Source organism: Euprymna scolopes, chromosome 28, assembly GCF_053919585.1.
Source record: "Euprymna scolopes isolate OS-2025 chromosome 28, ASM5391958v1, whole genome shotgun sequence".
In the NCBI taxonomy this organism is placed as follows: domain Eukaryota; kingdom Metazoa; phylum Mollusca; class Cephalopoda; order Sepiida; family Sepiolidae; genus Euprymna; species Euprymna scolopes.
In genome coordinates this window covers 101,775,842-101,794,066 of record NC_136509.1, presented here as the reverse complement: position 1 = coordinate 101,794,066, position 18,225 = coordinate 101,775,842, and the positions used below count along the sequence as shown (strand labels likewise).

At 36.5% G+C, this 18,225-nt stretch overlaps 82 non-coding genes across 82 annotated transcripts; all 82 read right to left on the bottom strand.

Moving 5' to 3' along the window:
- Nucleotides 1-85: 85 nt before the first annotated feature.
- On the bottom strand, nucleotides 86-158 carry Trnaf-gaa (transfer RNA phenylalanine (anticodon GAA)). Its single transcript has one exon. It is a non-coding gene; the product is annotated as a tRNA-Phe (tRNA).
- A 146-nt stretch (nucleotides 159-304) lies between these two features.
- Trnaf-gaa (transfer RNA phenylalanine (anticodon GAA)) lies at nucleotides 305-377 on the bottom strand. The gene has a single exon. It is a non-coding gene; the product is annotated as a tRNA-Phe (tRNA).
- A 146-nt stretch (nucleotides 378-523) lies between these two features.
- Trnaf-gaa (transfer RNA phenylalanine (anticodon GAA)) lies at nucleotides 524-596 on the bottom strand. The gene has a single exon. It is a non-coding gene; the product is annotated as a tRNA-Phe (tRNA).
- A 146-nt stretch (nucleotides 597-742) lies between these two features.
- Trnaf-gaa (transfer RNA phenylalanine (anticodon GAA)) lies at nucleotides 743-815 on the bottom strand. Its single transcript has one exon. It is a non-coding gene; the product is annotated as a tRNA-Phe (tRNA).
- A 146-nt stretch (nucleotides 816-961) lies between these two features.
- On the bottom strand, nucleotides 962-1,034 carry Trnaf-gaa (transfer RNA phenylalanine (anticodon GAA)). Its single transcript has one exon. It is a non-coding gene; the product is annotated as a tRNA-Phe (tRNA).
- Nucleotides 1,035-1,180: 146 nt separating this feature from the next.
- Trnaf-gaa (transfer RNA phenylalanine (anticodon GAA)) lies at nucleotides 1,181-1,253 on the bottom strand. Its single transcript has one exon. It is a non-coding gene; the product is annotated as a tRNA-Phe (tRNA).
- A 146-nt stretch (nucleotides 1,254-1,399) lies between these two features.
- On the bottom strand, nucleotides 1,400-1,472 carry Trnaf-gaa (transfer RNA phenylalanine (anticodon GAA)). The gene has a single exon. It is a non-coding gene; the product is annotated as a tRNA-Phe (tRNA).
- A 146-nt stretch (nucleotides 1,473-1,618) lies between these two features.
- Nucleotides 1,619-1,691, bottom strand: Trnaf-gaa (transfer RNA phenylalanine (anticodon GAA)). Its single transcript has one exon. It is a non-coding gene; the product is annotated as a tRNA-Phe (tRNA).
- A 146-nt stretch (nucleotides 1,692-1,837) lies between these two features.
- Trnaf-gaa (transfer RNA phenylalanine (anticodon GAA)) lies at nucleotides 1,838-1,910 on the bottom strand. Its single transcript has one exon. It is a non-coding gene; the product is annotated as a tRNA-Phe (tRNA).
- Nucleotides 1,911-2,056: 146 nt separating this feature from the next.
- Trnaf-gaa (transfer RNA phenylalanine (anticodon GAA)) lies at nucleotides 2,057-2,129 on the bottom strand. Its single transcript has one exon. It is a non-coding gene; the product is annotated as a tRNA-Phe (tRNA).
- Nucleotides 2,130-2,275: 146 nt separating this feature from the next.
- Nucleotides 2,276-2,348, bottom strand: Trnaf-gaa (transfer RNA phenylalanine (anticodon GAA)). Its single transcript has one exon. It is a non-coding gene; the product is annotated as a tRNA-Phe (tRNA).
- Nucleotides 2,349-2,494: 146 nt separating this feature from the next.
- On the bottom strand, nucleotides 2,495-2,567 carry Trnaf-gaa (transfer RNA phenylalanine (anticodon GAA)). Its single transcript has one exon. It is a non-coding gene; the product is annotated as a tRNA-Phe (tRNA).
- A 146-nt stretch (nucleotides 2,568-2,713) lies between these two features.
- Nucleotides 2,714-2,786, bottom strand: Trnaf-gaa (transfer RNA phenylalanine (anticodon GAA)). Its single transcript has one exon. It is a non-coding gene; the product is annotated as a tRNA-Phe (tRNA).
- Nucleotides 2,787-2,932: 146 nt separating this feature from the next.
- Trnaf-gaa (transfer RNA phenylalanine (anticodon GAA)) lies at nucleotides 2,933-3,005 on the bottom strand. The gene has a single exon. It is a non-coding gene; the product is annotated as a tRNA-Phe (tRNA).
- Nucleotides 3,006-3,151: 146 nt separating this feature from the next.
- On the bottom strand, nucleotides 3,152-3,224 carry Trnaf-gaa (transfer RNA phenylalanine (anticodon GAA)). Its single transcript has one exon. It is a non-coding gene; the product is annotated as a tRNA-Phe (tRNA).
- A 146-nt stretch (nucleotides 3,225-3,370) lies between these two features.
- On the bottom strand, nucleotides 3,371-3,443 carry Trnaf-gaa (transfer RNA phenylalanine (anticodon GAA)). Its single transcript has one exon. It is a non-coding gene; the product is annotated as a tRNA-Phe (tRNA).
- Nucleotides 3,444-3,589: 146 nt separating this feature from the next.
- Nucleotides 3,590-3,662, bottom strand: Trnaf-gaa (transfer RNA phenylalanine (anticodon GAA)). The gene has a single exon. It is a non-coding gene; the product is annotated as a tRNA-Phe (tRNA).
- Nucleotides 3,663-3,808: 146 nt separating this feature from the next.
- Nucleotides 3,809-3,881, bottom strand: Trnaf-gaa (transfer RNA phenylalanine (anticodon GAA)). The gene has a single exon. It is a non-coding gene; the product is annotated as a tRNA-Phe (tRNA).
- Nucleotides 3,882-4,027: 146 nt separating this feature from the next.
- Nucleotides 4,028-4,100, bottom strand: Trnaf-gaa (transfer RNA phenylalanine (anticodon GAA)). The gene has a single exon. It is a non-coding gene; the product is annotated as a tRNA-Phe (tRNA).
- A 146-nt stretch (nucleotides 4,101-4,246) lies between these two features.
- On the bottom strand, nucleotides 4,247-4,319 carry Trnaf-gaa (transfer RNA phenylalanine (anticodon GAA)). Its single transcript has one exon. It is a non-coding gene; the product is annotated as a tRNA-Phe (tRNA).
- Nucleotides 4,320-4,465: 146 nt separating this feature from the next.
- On the bottom strand, nucleotides 4,466-4,538 carry Trnaf-gaa (transfer RNA phenylalanine (anticodon GAA)). Its single transcript has one exon. It is a non-coding gene; the product is annotated as a tRNA-Phe (tRNA).
- Nucleotides 4,539-4,684: 146 nt separating this feature from the next.
- On the bottom strand, nucleotides 4,685-4,757 carry Trnaf-gaa (transfer RNA phenylalanine (anticodon GAA)). The gene has a single exon. It is a non-coding gene; the product is annotated as a tRNA-Phe (tRNA).
- A 146-nt stretch (nucleotides 4,758-4,903) lies between these two features.
- On the bottom strand, nucleotides 4,904-4,976 carry Trnaf-gaa (transfer RNA phenylalanine (anticodon GAA)). Its single transcript has one exon. It is a non-coding gene; the product is annotated as a tRNA-Phe (tRNA).
- Nucleotides 4,977-5,122: 146 nt separating this feature from the next.
- Nucleotides 5,123-5,194, bottom strand: Trnaf-gaa (transfer RNA phenylalanine (anticodon GAA)). The gene has a single exon. It is a non-coding gene; the product is annotated as a tRNA-Phe (tRNA).
- Nucleotides 5,195-5,340: 146 nt separating this feature from the next.
- Trnaf-gaa (transfer RNA phenylalanine (anticodon GAA)) lies at nucleotides 5,341-5,413 on the bottom strand. Its single transcript has one exon. It is a non-coding gene; the product is annotated as a tRNA-Phe (tRNA).
- A 146-nt stretch (nucleotides 5,414-5,559) lies between these two features.
- Trnaf-gaa (transfer RNA phenylalanine (anticodon GAA)) lies at nucleotides 5,560-5,632 on the bottom strand. Its single transcript has one exon. It is a non-coding gene; the product is annotated as a tRNA-Phe (tRNA).
- A 146-nt stretch (nucleotides 5,633-5,778) lies between these two features.
- On the bottom strand, nucleotides 5,779-5,851 carry Trnaf-gaa (transfer RNA phenylalanine (anticodon GAA)). Its single transcript has one exon. It is a non-coding gene; the product is annotated as a tRNA-Phe (tRNA).
- Nucleotides 5,852-5,997: 146 nt separating this feature from the next.
- Trnaf-gaa (transfer RNA phenylalanine (anticodon GAA)) lies at nucleotides 5,998-6,070 on the bottom strand. Its single transcript has one exon. It is a non-coding gene; the product is annotated as a tRNA-Phe (tRNA).
- A 146-nt stretch (nucleotides 6,071-6,216) lies between these two features.
- On the bottom strand, nucleotides 6,217-6,289 carry Trnaf-gaa (transfer RNA phenylalanine (anticodon GAA)). Its single transcript has one exon. It is a non-coding gene; the product is annotated as a tRNA-Phe (tRNA).
- A 146-nt stretch (nucleotides 6,290-6,435) lies between these two features.
- On the bottom strand, nucleotides 6,436-6,508 carry Trnaf-gaa (transfer RNA phenylalanine (anticodon GAA)). The gene has a single exon. It is a non-coding gene; the product is annotated as a tRNA-Phe (tRNA).
- A 146-nt stretch (nucleotides 6,509-6,654) lies between these two features.
- Trnaf-gaa (transfer RNA phenylalanine (anticodon GAA)) lies at nucleotides 6,655-6,727 on the bottom strand. Its single transcript has one exon. It is a non-coding gene; the product is annotated as a tRNA-Phe (tRNA).
- Nucleotides 6,728-6,873: 146 nt separating this feature from the next.
- On the bottom strand, nucleotides 6,874-6,946 carry Trnaf-gaa (transfer RNA phenylalanine (anticodon GAA)). Its single transcript has one exon. It is a non-coding gene; the product is annotated as a tRNA-Phe (tRNA).
- A 146-nt stretch (nucleotides 6,947-7,092) lies between these two features.
- Trnaf-gaa (transfer RNA phenylalanine (anticodon GAA)) lies at nucleotides 7,093-7,165 on the bottom strand. The gene has a single exon. It is a non-coding gene; the product is annotated as a tRNA-Phe (tRNA).
- A 146-nt stretch (nucleotides 7,166-7,311) lies between these two features.
- Trnaf-gaa (transfer RNA phenylalanine (anticodon GAA)) lies at nucleotides 7,312-7,384 on the bottom strand. The gene has a single exon. It is a non-coding gene; the product is annotated as a tRNA-Phe (tRNA).
- Nucleotides 7,385-7,530: 146 nt separating this feature from the next.
- On the bottom strand, nucleotides 7,531-7,603 carry Trnaf-gaa (transfer RNA phenylalanine (anticodon GAA)). Its single transcript has one exon. It is a non-coding gene; the product is annotated as a tRNA-Phe (tRNA).
- Nucleotides 7,604-7,749: 146 nt separating this feature from the next.
- On the bottom strand, nucleotides 7,750-7,822 carry Trnaf-gaa (transfer RNA phenylalanine (anticodon GAA)). The gene has a single exon. It is a non-coding gene; the product is annotated as a tRNA-Phe (tRNA).
- A 146-nt stretch (nucleotides 7,823-7,968) lies between these two features.
- Nucleotides 7,969-8,041, bottom strand: Trnaf-gaa (transfer RNA phenylalanine (anticodon GAA)). Its single transcript has one exon. It is a non-coding gene; the product is annotated as a tRNA-Phe (tRNA).
- Nucleotides 8,042-8,187: 146 nt separating this feature from the next.
- On the bottom strand, nucleotides 8,188-8,260 carry Trnaf-gaa (transfer RNA phenylalanine (anticodon GAA)). The gene has a single exon. It is a non-coding gene; the product is annotated as a tRNA-Phe (tRNA).
- Nucleotides 8,261-8,406: 146 nt separating this feature from the next.
- On the bottom strand, nucleotides 8,407-8,479 carry Trnaf-gaa (transfer RNA phenylalanine (anticodon GAA)). Its single transcript has one exon. It is a non-coding gene; the product is annotated as a tRNA-Phe (tRNA).
- A 146-nt stretch (nucleotides 8,480-8,625) lies between these two features.
- On the bottom strand, nucleotides 8,626-8,698 carry Trnaf-gaa (transfer RNA phenylalanine (anticodon GAA)). Its single transcript has one exon. It is a non-coding gene; the product is annotated as a tRNA-Phe (tRNA).
- Nucleotides 8,699-8,844: 146 nt separating this feature from the next.
- Nucleotides 8,845-8,917, bottom strand: Trnaf-gaa (transfer RNA phenylalanine (anticodon GAA)). The gene has a single exon. It is a non-coding gene; the product is annotated as a tRNA-Phe (tRNA).
- A 146-nt stretch (nucleotides 8,918-9,063) lies between these two features.
- Nucleotides 9,064-9,136, bottom strand: Trnaf-gaa (transfer RNA phenylalanine (anticodon GAA)). Its single transcript has one exon. It is a non-coding gene; the product is annotated as a tRNA-Phe (tRNA).
- A 146-nt stretch (nucleotides 9,137-9,282) lies between these two features.
- Nucleotides 9,283-9,355, bottom strand: Trnaf-gaa (transfer RNA phenylalanine (anticodon GAA)). The gene has a single exon. It is a non-coding gene; the product is annotated as a tRNA-Phe (tRNA).
- Nucleotides 9,356-9,501: 146 nt separating this feature from the next.
- Nucleotides 9,502-9,574, bottom strand: Trnaf-gaa (transfer RNA phenylalanine (anticodon GAA)). The gene has a single exon. It is a non-coding gene; the product is annotated as a tRNA-Phe (tRNA).
- A 146-nt stretch (nucleotides 9,575-9,720) lies between these two features.
- Nucleotides 9,721-9,793, bottom strand: Trnaf-gaa (transfer RNA phenylalanine (anticodon GAA)). Its single transcript has one exon. It is a non-coding gene; the product is annotated as a tRNA-Phe (tRNA).
- Nucleotides 9,794-9,939: 146 nt separating this feature from the next.
- Trnaf-gaa (transfer RNA phenylalanine (anticodon GAA)) lies at nucleotides 9,940-10,012 on the bottom strand. The gene has a single exon. It is a non-coding gene; the product is annotated as a tRNA-Phe (tRNA).
- Nucleotides 10,013-10,158: 146 nt separating this feature from the next.
- Trnaf-gaa (transfer RNA phenylalanine (anticodon GAA)) lies at nucleotides 10,159-10,231 on the bottom strand. The gene has a single exon. It is a non-coding gene; the product is annotated as a tRNA-Phe (tRNA).
- Nucleotides 10,232-10,377: 146 nt separating this feature from the next.
- Nucleotides 10,378-10,450, bottom strand: Trnaf-gaa (transfer RNA phenylalanine (anticodon GAA)). Its single transcript has one exon. It is a non-coding gene; the product is annotated as a tRNA-Phe (tRNA).
- Nucleotides 10,451-10,596: 146 nt separating this feature from the next.
- Nucleotides 10,597-10,669, bottom strand: Trnaf-gaa (transfer RNA phenylalanine (anticodon GAA)). The gene has a single exon. It is a non-coding gene; the product is annotated as a tRNA-Phe (tRNA).
- A 146-nt stretch (nucleotides 10,670-10,815) lies between these two features.
- On the bottom strand, nucleotides 10,816-10,888 carry Trnaf-gaa (transfer RNA phenylalanine (anticodon GAA)). The gene has a single exon. It is a non-coding gene; the product is annotated as a tRNA-Phe (tRNA).
- A 146-nt stretch (nucleotides 10,889-11,034) lies between these two features.
- Nucleotides 11,035-11,107, bottom strand: Trnaf-gaa (transfer RNA phenylalanine (anticodon GAA)). The gene has a single exon. It is a non-coding gene; the product is annotated as a tRNA-Phe (tRNA).
- A 146-nt stretch (nucleotides 11,108-11,253) lies between these two features.
- Trnaf-gaa (transfer RNA phenylalanine (anticodon GAA)) lies at nucleotides 11,254-11,326 on the bottom strand. The gene has a single exon. It is a non-coding gene; the product is annotated as a tRNA-Phe (tRNA).
- Nucleotides 11,327-11,472: 146 nt separating this feature from the next.
- On the bottom strand, nucleotides 11,473-11,545 carry Trnaf-gaa (transfer RNA phenylalanine (anticodon GAA)). Its single transcript has one exon. It is a non-coding gene; the product is annotated as a tRNA-Phe (tRNA).
- Nucleotides 11,546-11,691: 146 nt separating this feature from the next.
- On the bottom strand, nucleotides 11,692-11,764 carry Trnaf-gaa (transfer RNA phenylalanine (anticodon GAA)). The gene has a single exon. It is a non-coding gene; the product is annotated as a tRNA-Phe (tRNA).
- A 146-nt stretch (nucleotides 11,765-11,910) lies between these two features.
- Nucleotides 11,911-11,983, bottom strand: Trnaf-gaa (transfer RNA phenylalanine (anticodon GAA)). Its single transcript has one exon. It is a non-coding gene; the product is annotated as a tRNA-Phe (tRNA).
- Nucleotides 11,984-12,129: 146 nt separating this feature from the next.
- Trnaf-gaa (transfer RNA phenylalanine (anticodon GAA)) lies at nucleotides 12,130-12,202 on the bottom strand. The gene has a single exon. It is a non-coding gene; the product is annotated as a tRNA-Phe (tRNA).
- Nucleotides 12,203-12,348: 146 nt separating this feature from the next.
- Nucleotides 12,349-12,421, bottom strand: Trnaf-gaa (transfer RNA phenylalanine (anticodon GAA)). The gene has a single exon. It is a non-coding gene; the product is annotated as a tRNA-Phe (tRNA).
- Nucleotides 12,422-12,567: 146 nt separating this feature from the next.
- Nucleotides 12,568-12,640, bottom strand: Trnaf-gaa (transfer RNA phenylalanine (anticodon GAA)). The gene has a single exon. It is a non-coding gene; the product is annotated as a tRNA-Phe (tRNA).
- Nucleotides 12,641-12,786: 146 nt separating this feature from the next.
- Trnaf-gaa (transfer RNA phenylalanine (anticodon GAA)) lies at nucleotides 12,787-12,859 on the bottom strand. The gene has a single exon. It is a non-coding gene; the product is annotated as a tRNA-Phe (tRNA).
- Nucleotides 12,860-13,005: 146 nt separating this feature from the next.
- Nucleotides 13,006-13,078, bottom strand: Trnaf-gaa (transfer RNA phenylalanine (anticodon GAA)). The gene has a single exon. It is a non-coding gene; the product is annotated as a tRNA-Phe (tRNA).
- A 146-nt stretch (nucleotides 13,079-13,224) lies between these two features.
- On the bottom strand, nucleotides 13,225-13,297 carry Trnaf-gaa (transfer RNA phenylalanine (anticodon GAA)). The gene has a single exon. It is a non-coding gene; the product is annotated as a tRNA-Phe (tRNA).
- A 146-nt stretch (nucleotides 13,298-13,443) lies between these two features.
- Nucleotides 13,444-13,516, bottom strand: Trnaf-gaa (transfer RNA phenylalanine (anticodon GAA)). The gene has a single exon. It is a non-coding gene; the product is annotated as a tRNA-Phe (tRNA).
- A 146-nt stretch (nucleotides 13,517-13,662) lies between these two features.
- Nucleotides 13,663-13,735, bottom strand: Trnaf-gaa (transfer RNA phenylalanine (anticodon GAA)). Its single transcript has one exon. It is a non-coding gene; the product is annotated as a tRNA-Phe (tRNA).
- A 146-nt stretch (nucleotides 13,736-13,881) lies between these two features.
- Nucleotides 13,882-13,954, bottom strand: Trnaf-gaa (transfer RNA phenylalanine (anticodon GAA)). Its single transcript has one exon. It is a non-coding gene; the product is annotated as a tRNA-Phe (tRNA).
- A 146-nt stretch (nucleotides 13,955-14,100) lies between these two features.
- On the bottom strand, nucleotides 14,101-14,173 carry Trnaf-gaa (transfer RNA phenylalanine (anticodon GAA)). The gene has a single exon. It is a non-coding gene; the product is annotated as a tRNA-Phe (tRNA).
- A 146-nt stretch (nucleotides 14,174-14,319) lies between these two features.
- On the bottom strand, nucleotides 14,320-14,392 carry Trnaf-gaa (transfer RNA phenylalanine (anticodon GAA)). Its single transcript has one exon. It is a non-coding gene; the product is annotated as a tRNA-Phe (tRNA).
- Nucleotides 14,393-14,538: 146 nt separating this feature from the next.
- Nucleotides 14,539-14,611, bottom strand: Trnaf-gaa (transfer RNA phenylalanine (anticodon GAA)). The gene has a single exon. It is a non-coding gene; the product is annotated as a tRNA-Phe (tRNA).
- Nucleotides 14,612-14,757: 146 nt separating this feature from the next.
- Trnaf-gaa (transfer RNA phenylalanine (anticodon GAA)) lies at nucleotides 14,758-14,830 on the bottom strand. Its single transcript has one exon. It is a non-coding gene; the product is annotated as a tRNA-Phe (tRNA).
- A 146-nt stretch (nucleotides 14,831-14,976) lies between these two features.
- On the bottom strand, nucleotides 14,977-15,049 carry Trnaf-gaa (transfer RNA phenylalanine (anticodon GAA)). Its single transcript has one exon. It is a non-coding gene; the product is annotated as a tRNA-Phe (tRNA).
- A 146-nt stretch (nucleotides 15,050-15,195) lies between these two features.
- Nucleotides 15,196-15,268, bottom strand: Trnaf-gaa (transfer RNA phenylalanine (anticodon GAA)). The gene has a single exon. It is a non-coding gene; the product is annotated as a tRNA-Phe (tRNA).
- Nucleotides 15,269-15,414: 146 nt separating this feature from the next.
- Trnaf-gaa (transfer RNA phenylalanine (anticodon GAA)) lies at nucleotides 15,415-15,487 on the bottom strand. The gene has a single exon. It is a non-coding gene; the product is annotated as a tRNA-Phe (tRNA).
- A 146-nt stretch (nucleotides 15,488-15,633) lies between these two features.
- Trnaf-gaa (transfer RNA phenylalanine (anticodon GAA)) lies at nucleotides 15,634-15,706 on the bottom strand. The gene has a single exon. It is a non-coding gene; the product is annotated as a tRNA-Phe (tRNA).
- Nucleotides 15,707-15,852: 146 nt separating this feature from the next.
- Trnaf-gaa (transfer RNA phenylalanine (anticodon GAA)) lies at nucleotides 15,853-15,925 on the bottom strand. The gene has a single exon. It is a non-coding gene; the product is annotated as a tRNA-Phe (tRNA).
- A 146-nt stretch (nucleotides 15,926-16,071) lies between these two features.
- On the bottom strand, nucleotides 16,072-16,144 carry Trnaf-gaa (transfer RNA phenylalanine (anticodon GAA)). Its single transcript has one exon. It is a non-coding gene; the product is annotated as a tRNA-Phe (tRNA).
- Nucleotides 16,145-16,290: 146 nt separating this feature from the next.
- Trnaf-gaa (transfer RNA phenylalanine (anticodon GAA)) lies at nucleotides 16,291-16,363 on the bottom strand. Its single transcript has one exon. It is a non-coding gene; the product is annotated as a tRNA-Phe (tRNA).
- A 146-nt stretch (nucleotides 16,364-16,509) lies between these two features.
- Nucleotides 16,510-16,582, bottom strand: Trnaf-gaa (transfer RNA phenylalanine (anticodon GAA)). The gene has a single exon. It is a non-coding gene; the product is annotated as a tRNA-Phe (tRNA).
- Nucleotides 16,583-16,728: 146 nt separating this feature from the next.
- On the bottom strand, nucleotides 16,729-16,801 carry Trnaf-gaa (transfer RNA phenylalanine (anticodon GAA)). The gene has a single exon. It is a non-coding gene; the product is annotated as a tRNA-Phe (tRNA).
- Nucleotides 16,802-16,947: 146 nt separating this feature from the next.
- On the bottom strand, nucleotides 16,948-17,020 carry Trnaf-gaa (transfer RNA phenylalanine (anticodon GAA)). Its single transcript has one exon. It is a non-coding gene; the product is annotated as a tRNA-Phe (tRNA).
- A 357-nt stretch (nucleotides 17,021-17,377) lies between these two features.
- Nucleotides 17,378-17,450, bottom strand: Trnaf-gaa (transfer RNA phenylalanine (anticodon GAA)). Its single transcript has one exon. It is a non-coding gene; the product is annotated as a tRNA-Phe (tRNA).
- A 146-nt stretch (nucleotides 17,451-17,596) lies between these two features.
- Nucleotides 17,597-17,669, bottom strand: Trnaf-gaa (transfer RNA phenylalanine (anticodon GAA)). Its single transcript has one exon. It is a non-coding gene; the product is annotated as a tRNA-Phe (tRNA).
- Nucleotides 17,670-17,815: 146 nt separating this feature from the next.
- Nucleotides 17,816-17,888, bottom strand: Trnaf-gaa (transfer RNA phenylalanine (anticodon GAA)). The gene has a single exon. It is a non-coding gene; the product is annotated as a tRNA-Phe (tRNA).
- Nucleotides 17,889-18,034: 146 nt separating this feature from the next.
- Trnaf-gaa (transfer RNA phenylalanine (anticodon GAA)) lies at nucleotides 18,035-18,107 on the bottom strand. Its single transcript has one exon. It is a non-coding gene; the product is annotated as a tRNA-Phe (tRNA).
- Between the last annotated feature and the right edge of the window lie 118 nt (nucleotides 18,108-18,225).

The window sequence follows — 18,225 nt, the reverse complement described above, 5'->3', positions numbered from 1 at the left end:
TAAATTACAGACAATATCCGATTATTCATCTAAAATCACTCATCAATTTGATTAAAATACGAGGTTTTGTTTCCCCTCACACACATGCCGAAACCCGGGATTGAACCAGGGACCTTTAGATCTTCAGTCTAACGCTCTCCCAACTTAGCTATTTCGGCTACCTTTCTAAGATTCTTTGTTTCACTTGTACATTCTTTACTACATTTACTTAAGAAAATGTAAATTACAGACAATATCCGATTATTCATCTAAAATCACTCATCAATTTGATTAAAATACGAGGTTTTGTTTCCCCTCACACACATGCCGAAACCCGGGATTGAACCAGGGACCTTTAGATCTTCAGTCTAACGCTCTCCCAACTGAGCTATTTCGGCTTGCTTTCTAAGATTCTTTGTTTCACTTGTACATTCTTTACTACATTTACTTAAGAAAATGTAAATTACAATCAATATCCGATTATTCACCTAAAATCACTCATCAATTTGATTAAAATACGAGGTTTCGTTTCCCCTCACACACATGCCGAAACCCGGGATTGAACCAGGGACCTTTAGATCTTCAGTCTAACGCTCTCCCAACTGAGCTATTTCGGCTACCTTTCTAAGATTCTTTGTTTCACTTGTACATTCTTTACTACATTTACTTAATAAAATGTAAATTACAGACAATATCCGATTATTCATCTAAAATCACTCATCAATTTGATTAAAATACGAGGTTTCGTTTCCCCTCACACACATGCCGAAACCCGGGATTGAACCAGGGACCTTTAGATCTTCAGTCTAACGCTCTCCCAACTTAGCTATTTCGGCTACCTTTCTAAGATTCTTTGTTTCACTTGTACATTCTTTACTACATTTACTTAAGAAAATGTAAATTACAGACAATATCCGATTATTCATCTAAAATCACTCATCAATTTGATTAAAATACGAGGTTTCGTTTCCCCTCACACACATGCCGAAACCCGGGATTGAACCAGGGACCTTTAGATCTTCAGTCTAACGCTCTCCCAACTTAGCTATTTCGGCTACCTTTCTAAGATTCTTTGTTTCACTTGTACATTCTTTACTACATTTACTTAAGAAAATGTAAATTACAGACAATATCCGATTATTCATCTAAAATCACTCATCAATTTGATTAAAATACGAGGTTTCGTTTCCCCTCACACACATGCCGAAACCCGGGATTGAACCAGGGACCTTTAGATCTTCAGTCTAACGCTCTCCCAACTTAGCTATTTCGGCTACCTTTCTAACATTCTTTGTTTCACTTGTACATTCTTTACTACATTTACTTAATAAAATGTAAATTACAGACAATATCCGATTATTCATCTAAAATCACTCATCAATTTGATTAAAATACGAGGTTTCGTTTCCCCTCACACACATGCCGAAACCCGGGATTGAACCAGGGACCTTTAGATCTTCAGTCTAACGCTCTCCCAACTTAGCTATTTCGGCTACCTTTCTAAGATTCTTTGTTTCACTTGTACATTCTTTACTACATTTACTTAAGAAAATGTAAATTACAGACAATATCCGATTATTCATCTAAAATCACTCATCAATTTGATTAAAATACGAGGTTTCGTTTCCCCTCACACACATGCCGAAACCCGGGATTGAACCAGGGACCTTTAGATCTTCAGTCTAACGCTCTCCCAACTGAGCTATTTCGGCTTGCTTTCTAAGATTCTTTGTTTCACTTGTACATTCTTTACTACATTTACTTAATAAAATGTAAATTACAGACAATATCCGATTATTCATCTAAAATCACTCATCAATTTGATTAAAATACGAGGTTTCGTTTCCCCTCACACACATGCCGAAACCCGGGATTGAACCAGGGACCTTTAGATCTTCAGTCTAACGCTCTCCCAACTGAGCTATTTCGGCTACCTTTCTAAGATTCTTTGTTTCACTTGTACATTCTTTACTACATTTACTTAAGAAAATGTAAATTACAGACAATATCCGATTATTCATCTAAAATCACTCATCAATTTGATTAAAATACGAGGTTTCGTTTCCCCTCACACACATGCCGAAACCCGGGATTGAACCAGGGACCTTTAGATCTTCAGTCTAACGCTCTCCCAACTGAGCTATTTCGGCTTGCTTTCTAAGATTCTTTGTTTCACTTGTACATTCTTTACTACATTTACTTAAGAAAATGTAAATTACAGACAATATCCGATTATTCATCTAAAATCACTCATCAATTTGATTAAAATACGAGGTTTCGTTTCCCCTCACACACATGCCGAAACCCGGGATTGAACCAGGGACCTTTAGATCTTCAGTCTAACGCTCTCCCAACTGAGCTATTTCGGCTACCTTTCTAAGATTCTTTGTTTCACTTGTACATTCTTTACTACATTTACTTAAGAAAATGTAAATTACAGACAATATCCGATTATTCATCTAAAATCACTCATCAATTTGATTAAAATACGAGGTTTTGTTTCCCCTCACACACATGCCGAAACCCGGGATTGAACCAGGGACCTTTAGATCTTCAGTCTAACGCTCTCCCAACTTAGCTATTTCGGCTTGCTTTCTAAGATTCTTTGTTTCACTTGTACATTCTTTACTACATTTACTTAAGAAAATGTAAATTACAGACAATATCCGATTATTCATCTAAAATCACTCATCAATTTGATTAAAATACGAGGTTTCGTTTCCCCTCACACACATGCCGAAACCCGGGATTGAACCAGGGACCTTTAGATCTTCAGTCTAACGCTCTCCCAACTGAGCTATTTCGGCTACCTTTCTAAGATTCTTTGTTTCACTTGTACATTCTTTACTACATTTACTTAAGAAAATGTAAATTACAGACAATATCCGATTATTCATCTAAAATCACTCATCAATTTGATTAAAATACGAGGTTTTGTTTCCCCTCACACACATGCCGAAACCCGGGATTGAACCAGGGACCTTTAGATCTTCAGTCTAACGCTCTCCCAACTGAGCTATTTCGGCTACCTTTCTAAGATTCTTTGTTTCACTTGTACATTCTTTACTACATTTACTTAATAAAATGTAAATTACAGACAATATCCGATTATTCATCTAAAATCACTCATCAATTTGATTAAAATACGAGGTTTTGTTTCCCCTCACACACATGCCGAAACCCGGGATTGAACCAGGGACCTTTAGATCTTCAGTCTAACGCTCTCCCAACTGAGCTATTTCGGCTTGCTTTCTAAGATTCTTTGTTTCACTTGTACATTCTTTACTACATTTACTTAAGAAAATGTAAATTACAGACAATATCCGATTATTCATCTAAAATCACTCATCAATTTGATTAAAATACGAGGTTTTGTTTCCCCTCACACACATGCCGAAACCCGGGATTGAACCAGGGACCTTTAGATCTTCAGTCTAACGCTCTCCCAACTGAGCTATTTCGGCTTGCTTTCTAAGATTCTTTGTTTCACTTGTACATTCTTTACTACATTTACTTAATAAAATGTAAATTACAGACAATATCCGATTATTCATCTAAAATCACTCATCAATTTGATTAAAATACGAGGTTTCGTTTCCCCTCACACACATGCCGAAACCCGGGATTGAACCAGGGACCTTTAGATCTTCAGTCTAACGCTCTCCCAACTTAGCTATTTCGGCTACCTTTCTAAGATTCTTTGTTTCACTTGTACATTCTTTACTATATTTACTTAAGAAAATGTAAATTACAGACAATATCCGATTATTCATCTAAAATCACTCATCAATTGGATTAAAATACGAGGTTTTGTTTCCCCTCACACACATGCCGAAACCCGGGATTGAACCAGGGACCTTTAGATCTTCAGTCTAACGCTCTCCCAACTGAGCTATTTCGGCTTGCTTTCTAAGATTCTTTGTTTCACTTGTACATTCTTTACTACATTTACTTAAGAAAATGTAAATTACAGACAATATCCGATTATTCATCTAAAATCACTCATCAATTGGATTAAAATACGAGGTTTTGTTTCCCCTCACACACATGCCGAAACCCGGGATTGAACCAGGGACCTTTAGATCTTCAGTCTAACGCTCTCCCAACTGAGCTATTTCGGCTTGCTTTCTAACATTCTTTGTTTCACTTGTACATTCTTTACTACATTTACTTAAGAAAATATAAATTGCAGACAATATCTGATTATTCATCTAAAATCACTCATCAATTTGATTAAAAAACGAGGTTTTGTTTCCCCTCACACACATGCCGAAACCCGGGATTGAACCAGGGACCTTTAGATCTTCAGTCTAACGCTCTCCCAACTGAGCTATTTCGGCTTGCTTTCTAACATTCTTTGTTTCACTTGTACATTCTTTACTACATTTACTTAAGAAAATATAAATTATAGACAATATCCGATTATTCATCTAAAATCACTCATCAATTAGATTAAAATACGAGGTTTTGTTTCCCCTCACACACATGCTGAAACCCGGGATTGAACCAGGGACCTTTAGATCTTCAGTCTAACGCTCTCCCAACTGAGCTATTTCGGCTTGCTTTCTAAGATTCTTTGTTTCACTTGTACATTCTTTACTACATTTACTTAAGAAAATATAAATTACAGACAATATCTATTTATTCATCTAAAATCACTCATCAATTAGATTAAAAAACGAGGTTTTGTTTCCCCTCACATACATGCCGAAACCCGGGATTGAACCAGGGACCTTTAGATCTTCAGTCGAACGCTCTCCCAACTGAGCTATTTCGGCTTGCTTTCTGAGATTCTTTGTTTCACTTGTACATTCTTTACTACATTTACTTAAGAAAATGTAAATTACAGACAATATCCGATTATTCATCTAAAATCACTCATCAATTTGAGTAAAATACGAGGTTTCGTTTCCCCTCACACACATGCCGAAACCCGGGATTGAACCAGGGACCTTTAGATCTTCAGTCTTACGCTCTCCCAACTGAGCTATTTCGGCTGGCTTTCTAGGATTATTTGTTTCACTTGTACATTCTTTACTACATTTACTTAAGAAAATGTAAATTACAGACAATATCCGATTATTCATCTAAAATCACTCATCAATTTGATTAAAAAAAGAGGTTTCGTTTCCCCTCACACACATGCCGAAACCCGGGATTGAACCAGGGACCTTTAGATCTTCAGTCTAACGCTCTCCCAACTGACTATTTCGGCTTGCTTTCTAAGATTATTTGTTTCACTTGTACATTCTTTACTACATTTACTTAAGAAAATGTAAATTACAGACAATATCCGATTATTCATCTAAAATCACTCATCAATTTGATTAAAATACGATGTTTTGTTTCCCCTCACACACATGCCGAAACCCGGGATTGAACCAGGGACCTTTAGATCTTCAGTCTTACGCTCTCCCAACTGAGCTATTTCGGCTTGCTTTCTAGGATTCTTTGTTTCACTTGTACATTCTTTACTACATTTACTTAAGAAAATGTAAATTACAGACAATATCCGATTATTCATCTAAAATCACTCATCAATTTGATTAAAATACGATGTTTTGTTTCCCCTCACACACATGCCGAAACCCGGGATTGAACCAGGGACCTTTAGATCTTCAGTCTTACGCTCTCCCAACTGAGCTATTTCGGCTTGCTTTCTAGGATTCTTTGTTTCACTTGTACATTCTTTACTACATTTACTTAAGAAAATGTAAATTACAGACAATATCCGATTATTCATCTAAAATCAATCATCAATTTGATTAAAATACGAGGTTTCGTTTCCCCTCACACACATGCCGAAACCCGGGATTGAACCAGGGACCTTTAGATCTTCAGTCTAACGCTCTCCCAACTGAGCTATTTCGGCTTGCTTTCTAGGATTCTTTGTTTCACTTGTACATTCTTTACTACATTTACTTAAGAAAATGTAAATTACAGACAATATCCGATTATTCATCTAAAATCAATCATCAATTTGATTAAAATACGAGGTTTCGTTTCCCCTCACACACATGCCGAAACCCGGGATTGAACCAGGGACCTTTAGATCTTCAGTCTAACGCTCTCCCAACTGAGCTATTTCGGCTTGCTTTCTAACATTCTTTGTTTCACTTGTACATTCTTTACTACATTTACTTAAGAAAATGTAAATTACAGACAATATCCGATTATTCATCTAAAATCACTCATCAATTTGATTAAAATACGAGGTTTCGTTTCCCCTCACACACATGCCGAAACCCGGGATTGAACCAGGGACCTTTAGATCTTCAGTCTAACGCTCTCCCAACTGAGCTATTTCGGCTTGCTTTCTAAGATTATTTGTTTCACTTGTACATTCTTTACTACATTTACTTAAGAAAATGTAAATTACAGACAATATCCGATTATTCATCTAAAATCACTCATCAATTTGATTAAAAAAAGAGGTTTCGTTTCCCCTCACACACATGCTGAAACCCAGGATTGAACCAGGGACCTTTAGATCTTCAGTCTAACGCTCTCCCAACTGAGCTATTTCGGCTTGCTTTATAAGATTCTTTGTTTCACTTGTACATTCTTTACTACATTTACTTAAGAAAATGTAAATTACAGACAATATCCGATTACTCATCTAAAATCACTCATCAATTTGATTAAAATACGAGGTTTTGTTTCCCCTCACACACATGCCGAAACCCGGGATTGAACCAGGGATCTTTAGATCTTCAGTCTAACGCTCTCGAAACTGAACTATTTCGGCTATCTTTCTAAGTTTCTTTGTTTCACTTGTACATTCTTTACTACATTTACTTAAGAAAATGTAAATTACAGACAATATCCGATTATTCATCTAAAATCACTCATCAATTTGATTAAAAAAAGAGGTTTCGTTTCCCCTCACACACATGCCGAAACCCGGGATTGAACCAGGGACCTTTAGATCTTCAGTCTAACGCTCTCCCAACTGAGCTATTTCGGCTTGCTTTCTAACATTCTTTGTTTCACTTGTACATTCTTTACTACATTTACTTAAGAAAATGTAAATTACAGACAATATCCGATTATTCATCTAAAATCACTCATCAATTTGATTAAAAAACGAGGATCTGTTTCCCCTCACACACATGCCGAAACCCGGGATTGAACCAGGGACCTTTAGATCTTCAGTCTAACGCTCTCCAAACTGAACTATTTCGGCTTGCTTTCTAAGTTTCTTTGTTTCACTTGTACATTCTTTACTACATTTACTTAAGAAAATGTAAATTACAGACAATATCCGATTATTCATCTAAAATCACTCATCAATTTGATTAAAATACGAGGTTTCGTTTCCCCTCACACACATGCCGAAACCCGGGATTGAACCAGGGGCCTTTAGATCTTCAGTCTAACGCTCTCCCAACTGAGCTATTTCGGCTTGCTTTCTAAGATTCTTTGTTTCACTTGTACATTCTTTACTACATTTACTTAAGAAAATTTAAATTACAGACAATATCCGATTATTCATCTAAAATCACTCATCAATTTGATTAAAAAACGAGGATCTGTTTCCCCTCACACACATGCCGAAAGCCGGGATTGAACCAGGGATCTTTAGATCTTCAGTCTAACGCTCTCCCAACTGAACTATTTCGGCTTGCTTTCTAAGTTTCTTTGTTTCACTTGTACATTCTTTACTACATTTACTTAAGAAAATGTAAATTACAGACAATATCCGATTATTCATCTAAAATCACTCATCAATTTGATTAAAATACTAGGTTTCGTTTCCCCTCACACACATGTCGAAACGCGGGATTGAACCAGGGACCTTTAGATCTTCAGTCTAACGCTCTCCCAACTGAGCTATTTCGGCTTGCTTTCTAAGATTCTTTGTTTCACTTGTACATTCTTTACTACATTTACTTAAGAAAATGTAAATTACAGACAATATCCGATTATTCATCTAAAATCACTCATCAATTTGATTAAAATACTAGGTTTCGTTTCCCCTCACACACATGTCGAAACGCGGGATTGAACCAGGGACCTTTAGATCTTCAGTCTAACGCTCTCCCAACTGAGCTATTTCGGCTTGCTTTCTAAGATTCTTTGTTTCACTTGTACATTCTTTACTACATTTACTTAAGAAAATGTAAATTACAGACAATATCCGATTATTCATCTAAAATCACTCATCAATTTGATTAAAATACGAGGTTTCGTTTCCCCTCACACACATGCCGAAACACGGGATTGAACCAGGGACCTTTAGATCTTCAGTCTAACGCTCTCCCAACTGAGCTATTTCGGCTTGCTTTCTAACATTCTTTGTTTCACTTGTACATTCTTTACTACATTTACTTAAGAAAATGTAAATTACAGACAATATCCGATTATTCATCTAAAATCACTCATCAATTTGATTAAAATACGAGGTTTCGTTTCCCCTCACACACATGCCGAAACCCGGGATTGAACCAGGGACCTTTAGATCTTCAGTCTAACGCTCTCCCAACTGAGCTATTTCGGCTTGCTTTCTAAGATTCTTTGTTTCACTTGTACATTCTTTACTACATTTACTTAAGAAAATGTAAATTACAGACAATATCCGATTATTCATCTAAAATCACTCATCAATTTGATTAAAATACTAGGTTTCGTTTCCCCTCACACACATGTCGAAACGCGGGATTGAACCAGGGACCTTTAGATCTTCAGTCTAACGCTCTCCCAACTGAGCTATTTCGGCTTGCTTTCTAAGATTCTTTGTTTCACTTGTACATTCTTTACTACATTTACTTAAGAAAATGTAAATTACAGACAATATCCGATTATTCATCTAAAATCACTCATCAATTTGATTAAAATACGAGGTTTCGTTTCCCCTCACACACATGCCGAAACACGGGATTGAACCAGGGACCTTTAGATCTTCAGTCTAACGCTCTCCCAACTGAGCTATTTCGGCTTGCTTTCTAACATTCTTTGTTTCACTTGTACATTCTTTACTACATTTACTTAAGAAAATGTAAATTACAGACAATATCCGATTATTCATCTAAAATCACTCATCAATTTGATTAAAATACGAGGTTTCGTTTCCCCTCACACACATGCCGAAACCCGGGATTGAACCAGGGACCTTTAGATCTTCAGTCTAACGCTCTCCCAACTGAGCTATTTCGGCTTGCTTTCTAACATTCTTTGTTTCACTTGTACATTCTTTACTACATTTACTTAAGAAAATGTAAATTACAGACAATATCCGATTATTCATCTAAAATCACTCATCAATTTGATTAAAATACGAGGTTTCGTTTCCCCTCACACACATGCCGAAAGCCGGGATTGAACCAGGGACCTTTAGATCTTCAGTCTAACGCTCTCCCAACTGAGCTATTTCGGCTTGCTTTCTAAGATTCTTTGTTTCACTTGTACATTCTTTACTACATTTACTTAAGAAAATGTAAATTACAGACAATATCCGATTATTCATCTAAAATCACTCATCAATTTGATTAAAATACGAGGTTTTGTTTCCCCTCACACACATGCCGAAACCCGGGATTAAACCAGGGACCTTTAGATCTTCAGTCTAACGCTCTCCCAACTGAGCTATTTCGGCTTGCTTTGTAAGATTCTTTGTTTCACTTGTACATTCTTTACTACATTTACTTAAGAAAATGTAAATTACAGACAATATCCGATTATTCATCTAAAATCACTCATCAATTTGATTAAAATACGAGGTTTCGTTTCCCCTCACACACATGCCGAAAGCCGGGATTGAACCAGGGACCTTTAGATCTTCAGTCTAACGCTCTCCCAACTGAGCTATTTCGGCTTGCTTTGTAAGATTCTTTGTTTCACTTGTACATTCTTTACTACATTTACTAAAGAAAATGTAAATTACAGACAATATCCGATTATTCATCTAAAGTCACTCATCAATTTGATTAAAATCCGAGGTTTTGTTTCCCCTCACACACATGCCGAAACCCGGGATTGAACCAGGGACCTTTAGATCTTCAGTCTACCGCTCTCCCAACTGAGATATTTCGGCTTGCTTTCTAACATTCTTTGTTTCACTTGTACATTCTTTACTACATTTACTTAAGAAAATGTAAATTACAGACAATATCCGATTATTCATCAAAAGTCACTCATCAATTTGATTAAAATACGAGGTTTTGTTTCCCCTCACACACATGCCGAAACCCGGGATTGAACCAGGGACCTTTACATCTTCAGTCTACCGCTCTCCCAACTGAGCTATTTCGGCTTGCTTTCTAAGATTCTTTGTTTCACTTGTACATTCTTTACTACATTTACTTAAGAAAATGTAAATTACAGACAATATCCGATTATTCATCTAAAATCACTCATCAATTTGATTAAAATACGAGGTTTCGTTTCCCCTCACACACATGCCGAAACCCGGGATTGAACCAGGGGCCTTTAGATCTTCAGTCTAACGCTGTCCCAACTGAGCTATTTCGGCTTGCTTTCTAAGTTTCTTTGTTTCACTTGTACATTCTTTACTACATTTACTTAAGAAAATGTAAATTACAGACAATATCCGATTATTCATCTAAAATCACTCATCAATTTGATTAAAATACGAGGATCTGTTTCCCCTCACACACATGCCGAAACCCGGGATTGAACCAGGGGCCTTTAGATCTTCAGTCTAACGCTCTCCCACCTGAGCTATTTCGGCTTGCTTTCTAAGATTCTTTGTTTCACTTGTACATTCTTTACTACATTTACTTAAGAAAATGTAAATTACAGACAATATCCGATTATTCATCTAAAATCACTCATCAATTTGATTAAAATACGAGGATCTGTTTCCCCTCACACACATGCCGAAACCCGGGATTGAACCAGGGACCTTTAGATCTTCAGTCTAACGCTCTCCCAACTGAGCTATTTCGGCTTGCTTTATAAGATTCTTTGTGTCACTTGTACATTCTTTACTACATTTACTTAAGAAAATGTAAATTACAGACAATATCCGATTATTCATCAAAAATCACTCATCAATTTGATTAAAATACGAGGATCTGTTTCCCCTCACACACATGCCGAAACCCGGGATTGAACCAGGGACCTTTAGATCTTCAGTCTAACGCTCTCCCAACTGAGCTATTTCGGCCTTCTTTATAAGATTCTTTGTTTAACTTGTACATTCTTTACTACATTTACTTAAGAAAATGTAAATTACAGACAATATCCGATTATTCATCTAAAATCACTCATCAATTTGATTAAAATACGAGGTTTTGTTTCCCCTCACACACATGCCGAAACCCGGGATTGAACCAGGGGCATTTAGATCTTCAGTCTAACGCTCTCCCAACTGAGCTATTTCGGCTTGCTTTCTAAGATTCTTTGTTTCACTTGTACATTCTTTACTACATTTACTTAAGAAAATGTAAATTACAGACAATATCCGATTATTCATCTAAAATCACTCATCAATTTGATTAAAATACGAGGTTTCGTTTCCCCTCACACACATGTCGAATCCCGGGATTGAACCAGGGACCTTTAGATCTTCAGTCTAACGCTCTACCAACTGAGCTATTTCGGCTTGCTTTCTAAGATTCTTTGTTTCACTTGTACATTCTTTACTACATTTACTTAAGAAAATGTAAATTACAGACAATATCCGATTATTCATCTAAAATCACTCATCAATTTGATTAAAATACGAGGTTTCGTTTCCCCTCACACACATGCCGAAACCCGGGATTGAACCAGGGACCTTTAGATCTTCAGTCTAACGCTCTCCCAACTGAGCTATTTCGGCTTGCTTTCTAACATTCTTTGTTTCACTTGTACATTCTTTACTACATTTACTTAAGAAAATGTAAATTACAGACAATATCCGATTATTCATCTAAAATCACTCATCAATTTGATTAACATACGAGGTTTTGTTTCCCCTCACACACATGCCGAAGCCCGGGATTGAACCAGGGACTTTTAGATCTTCAGTCTAACGCTCTCCCAACTGAGCTATTTCGGCTTGCTTTCTAACATTCTTTGTTTCACTTGTACATTCTTTACTACATTTACTTAAGAAAATGTAAATTACAGACAATATCCGATTATTCATCTAAAATCACTCATCAATTTGATTAAAATACGAGGTTTCGGTTCCCCTCACACACATGCCGAAAGCAGGGATTGAACCAAGGACCTTTAGATCTTCAGTCTAACGCTCTCCCAACTGAGCTATTTCGGCTTGCTTTCTAAGATTCTTTGTTTCACTTGTACATTCTTTACTACATTTACTTAAGAAAATGTAAATTACAGACAATATCCGATTATTCATCTAAAATAACTCATCAATTTGATTAACATACGAGGTTTTGTTTCCCCTCACACACATGCCGAAGCCCGGGATTGAACCAGGGACTTTTAGATCTTCAGTCTAACGCGCTCCCAACTGAGCTATTTCGGCTTGCTTTCTAAGATTCTTTGTTTCACTTGTACATTCTTTACTACATTTACTTAAGAAAATGTAAATTACAGACAATATCCGATTATTCATCTAAAATCACTCATCAATTTGATTAAAATACGAGGTTTCGTTTCCCCTCACACACATGCCGAAACCCGGGATTGAACCAGGGACCTTTAGATCTTCAGTCTAACGCTCTCCCAACTGAGCTATTTCGGCTTGCTTTCTAAGATTCTTTGTTTCACTTGTACATTCTTTACTACATTTACTTAAGAAAATGTAAATTACAGACAATATCCGATTATTCATCTAAAATAACTCATCAATTTGATTAACATACGAGGTTTTGTTTCCCCTCACACACATGCCGAAGCCCGGGATTGAACCAGGGACTTTTAGATCTTCAGTCTAACGCGCTCCCAACTGAGCTATTTCGGCTTGCTTTCTAAGATTCTTTGTTTCACTTGTACATTCTTTACTACATTTACTTAAGAAAAAGTAAATTACAGACAATATCCGATTATTCATCTAAAATCACTCATCAATTTGATTAAAATACGAGGTTTTGTTTCCCCTCACACACATGCCGAAACCCGGGATTTAACCAGGGACCTTTAGATCTTCAGTCTAACGCTCTCCCAACTGAGCTATTTCGGCTTGCTTTCTAACATTCTTTGTTTCACTTGTACATTCTTTACTACATTTACTTAAGAAAATGTAAATTACAGACAATATCCGATTATTCATCTAAAATCACTCATCAATTTGATTAAAATACGAGGTTTCGTTTCCCCTCACACACATGCCGAAACCCGGGATTTAACCAGGGACCTTTAGATCTTCAGTCTAACGCTCTTCCAACTGAGCTATTTCGGCCTGCTTTCTAAGATTCTTTGTTTCACTTGTACATTCTTTACTACATTTACTTAAGAAAATGTAAATTACAGACAATATCCGATTATTCATCTAAAATCACTCATCAATTTGATTAAAATACGAGGTTTCGTTTCCCCTCACACACATGCCGAAACCCGGGATTTAACCAGGGACCTTTAGATCTTCAGTCTAACGCTCTTCCAACTGAGCTATTTCGGCCTGCTTTCTAAGATTCTTTGTTTCACTTGTACATTCTTTACTACATTTACTTAATAAAATGTAAATTACAGACAATATCCGATTATTCATCTAAAATCACTCATCAATTTGATTAAAATACGAGGTTTTGTTTCCCCTCACACACATGCCGAAAACCGGGATTGAACCAGGGACCTTTAGATCTTCAGTCTAACGCTCTCCCAACTGAGCTATTTCGGCTTGCTTTCTAAGATTCTTTGTTTCACTTGTACATTCTTTACTACATTTACTTAAGAAAATGTAAATTACAGACAATATCCGATTATTCATCTAAAATCACTCATCAATTTGATTAAAATACGAGGTTTTGTTTCCCCTCACACACATGCCGAAACCCGGGATTGAACCAGGGACCTTTAGATCTTCAGTCTAACGCTCTCCCAACTGAGCTATTTCGGCTTGCTTTCTAAGATTCTTTGTTTCACTTGTACATTCTTTACTACATTTACTTAAGAAAATGTAAATTACAGACAATATCCGATTATTCATCTAAAATCACTCATCAATTTGATTAAAATACGAGGTTTTGTTTCCCCTCACACACATGCCGAAACCCGGGATTGAACCAGGGACCTTTAGATCTTCAGTCTAACGCTCTCCCAACTGCGCTATTTCGGCTTGCTTTCTAACATTCTTTGTTTCACTTGTACATTCTTTACTACATTTACTTAAGAAAATGTAAATTACAGACAATATCCGATTATTCATCTAAAATCACTCATCAATTTGATTAAAATACGAGGTTTTGTTTCCCCTCACACACATGCCGAAACCCGGGATTGAACCAGGGACCTTTAGATCTTCAGTCTAACGCTCTCCCAACTGCGCTATTTCGGCTTGCTTTCTAACATTCTTTGTTTCACTTGTACATTCTTTACTACATTTACTTAAGAAAATGTAAATTACAGACAATATCCGATTATTCATCTAAAATCACTCATCAATTTGATTAAAATACGAGGTTTTGTTTCCCCTCACACACATGCCGAAACCCGGGATTGAACCAGGGACCTTTAGATCTTCAGTCTAACGCTCTCCCAACTGAGCTATTTCGGCTTGCTTTCTAACATTCTTTGTTTCACTTGTACATTCTTTACTACATTTACTTAAGAAAATGTAAATTACAGACAATATCCGATTATTCATCTAAAATCACTCATCAATTTGATTAAAATACGAGGTTTTGTTTCCCCTCACACACATGCCGAAACCCGGGATTGAACCAGGGACCTTTAGATCTTCAGTCTAACGCTCTCCCAACTGAGCTATTTCGGCTTGCTTTCTAACATTCTTTGTTTCACTTGTACATTCTTTACTACATTTACTTAAGAAAATGTAAATTACACACAATATCCGATTATTCATCTAAAATCACTCATCAATTTGATTAAAATACGAGGTTTTGTTTCCCCTCACACACATGCCGAAACCCGGGATTGAACCAGGGACCTTTAGATCTTCAGTCTAACGCTCTCCCAACTGAGCTATTTCGGCTTGCTTTCTAACATTCTTTGTTTCACTTGTACATTCTTTACTATATTTACTTAAGAAAATGTAAATTACAGACAATATCCGATTATTCATCTAAAATCACTCATCAATTTGATTAAAATACGAGGTTTTGTTTCCCCTCACACACATGCCGAAACCCGGGATTGAACCAGGGACCTTTAGATCTTCAGTCTAACGCTCTCCCAACTGAGCTATTTCGGCTTGCTTTCTAACATTCTTTGTTTCACTTGTACATTCTTTACTACATTTACTTAAGAAAATGTAAATTACAGACAATATCCGATTATTCATCTAAAATCACTCATCAATTTGATTAAAATACGAGGTTTTGTTTCCCCTCACACACATGCCGAAACCCGGGATTGAACCAGGGACCTTTAGATCTTCAGTCTAACGCTCTCCCAACTGAGCTATTTCGGCTTGCTTTCTAACATTCTTTGTTTCACTTGTACATTCTTTACTACATTTACTTAAGAAAATGTAAATTACACACAATATCCGATTATTCATCTAAAATCACTCATCAATTTGATTAAAATACGAGGTTTTGTTTCCCCTCACACACATGCCGAAACCCGGGATTGAACCAGGGACCTTTAGATCTTCAGTCTAACGCTCTCCCAACTGAGCTATTTCGGCTTGCTTTCTAACATTCTTTGTTTCACTTGTACATTCTTTACTACATTTACTTAAGAAAATGTAAATTACAGACAATATCCGATTATTCATCTAAAATCACTCATCAATTTGATTAAAATACGAGGTTTTGTTTCCCCTCACACACATGCCGAAACCCGGGATTGAACCAGGGACCTTTAGATCTTCAGTCTAACGCTCTCCCAACTGAGCTATTTCGGCTTGCTGTCTAAGATTCTTTGTTTCACTTGTACATTCTTTACTACATTTACTTAAGAAAATGTAAATTACAGACAATATCCGATTATTCATCTAAAATCACTCATCAATTTGATTAAAATACGAGGTTTTGTTTCCCCTCACACACATGCCGAAACCCGGGATTGAACCAGGGACCTTTAAATCTTCAGTCTAACGCTCTCCCAACTGAGCTATTTCGGCTTGCTGTCTAAGATTCTTTGTTTCACTTGTACATTCTTTACTACATTTACTTAAGAAAATGTAAATTACAGACAATATCCGATTATTCATCTAAAATCACTCATCAATTTGATTAAAATACGAGGTTTTGTTTCCCCTCACACACATGCCGAAACCCGGGATTGAACCAGGGACCTTTAGATCTTCAGTCTAACGCTCTCCCAACTGAGCTATTTCGGCTTGCTGTCTAAGATTCTTTGTTTCACTTGTACATTCTTTACTACATTTACTTAAGAAAATGTAAATTACAGACAATATCCGATTATTCATCTAAAATCACTCATCAATTTGATTAAAATACGAGGTTTTGTTTCCCCTCACACACATGCCGAAACCCGGGATTGAACCAGGGACCTTTAGATCTTCAGTCTAACGCTCTCCCAACTGAGCTATTTCGGCTTGCTGTCTAAGATTCTTTGTTTCACTTGTACATTCTTTACTACATTTACTTAAGAAAATGTAAATTACAGACAATATCCGATTATTCATCTAAAATCACTCATCAATTTGATTAAAATACGAGGTTTTGTTTCCCCTCACACACATGCCGAAACCCGGGATTGAACCAGGGACCTTTAGATCTTCAGTCTAACGCTCTCCCAACTGAGCTATTTCGGCTTGCTGTATAAGATTCTTTGTTTCACTTGTACATTCTTTACTACATTTACTTAAGAAAATGTAAATTACAGACAATATCCGATTATTCATCTAAAATCACTCATCAATTTGATTAAAATACGAGGTTTTGTTTCCCCTCACACACATGCCGAAACCCGGGATTGAACCAGGGACCTTTAGATCTTCAGTCTAACGCTCTCCCAACTGAGCTATTTCGGCTTGCTGTCTAAGATTCTTTGTTTCACTTGTACATTCTTTACTACATTTACTTAAGAAAATGTAAATTACAGACAATATCCGATTATTCATCTAAAATCACTCATCAATTTGATTAAAATACGAGGTTTTGTTTCCCCTCACACACATGCCGAAACCCGGGATTGAACCAGGGACCTTTAGTCTAACGCTCTCCCAACTGAGCTATTTCGGCTTGCTTTCTAACATTCTTTGTTTCACTTGTACATTCTTTACTACATTTACTTAAGAAAATGTAAATTACAGACAATATCCGATTATTCATCTAAAATCACTCATCAATTTGATTAAAATACGAGGTTTTGTTTCCCCTCACACACATGCCGAAACCTGGGATTTAACCAGGGACCTTTAGATCTTCAGTCTAACGCTCTCCCAACTGAGCTATTTCGGCTTGCTTTCTAACATTCTTTGTTTCACTTGTACATTCTTTACTACATTTACTTAAGAAAATGTAAATTACAGACAATATCCGATTATTCATCTAAAATCACTCATCAATTTGATTAAAATACGAGGTTTTGTTTCCCCTCACACACATGCCGAAACCCGGGATTGAACCAGGGACCTTTAGATCTTCAGTCTAACGCTCTCCCAACTGAGCTATTTCGGCTTGCTTTCTAACATTCTTTGTTTCACTTGTACATTCTTTACTACATTTACTTAAGAAAATGTAAATTACAGACAATATCCGATTATTCATCTAAAATCACTCATCAATTTGATTAAAATACGAGGTTTTGTTTCCCCTCACACACATGCCGAAACCCGGGATTGAACCAGGGACCTTTAGATCTTCAGTCTAACGCTCTCCCAACTGAGCTATTTCGGCTTGCTTTCTAACATTCTTTGTTTCACTTGTACATTCTTTACTACATTTACTTAAGAAAATGTAAATTACAGACAATATCCGATTATTCATCAAAAATCACTCATCAATTTGATTAAAATACGAGGTTTTGTTTCCCCTCACACACATGCCGAAACCCGGGATTGAACCAGGGACCTTTAGATCTTCAGTCTAACGCTCTCCCAACTGAGCTATTTCGGCTTGCTTTCTAACATTCTTTGTTTCACTTGTACATTCTTTACTACATTTACTTAAGAAAATGTAAATTACAGACAATATCCGATTATTCATCTAAAATCACTCATCAATTTGATTAAAA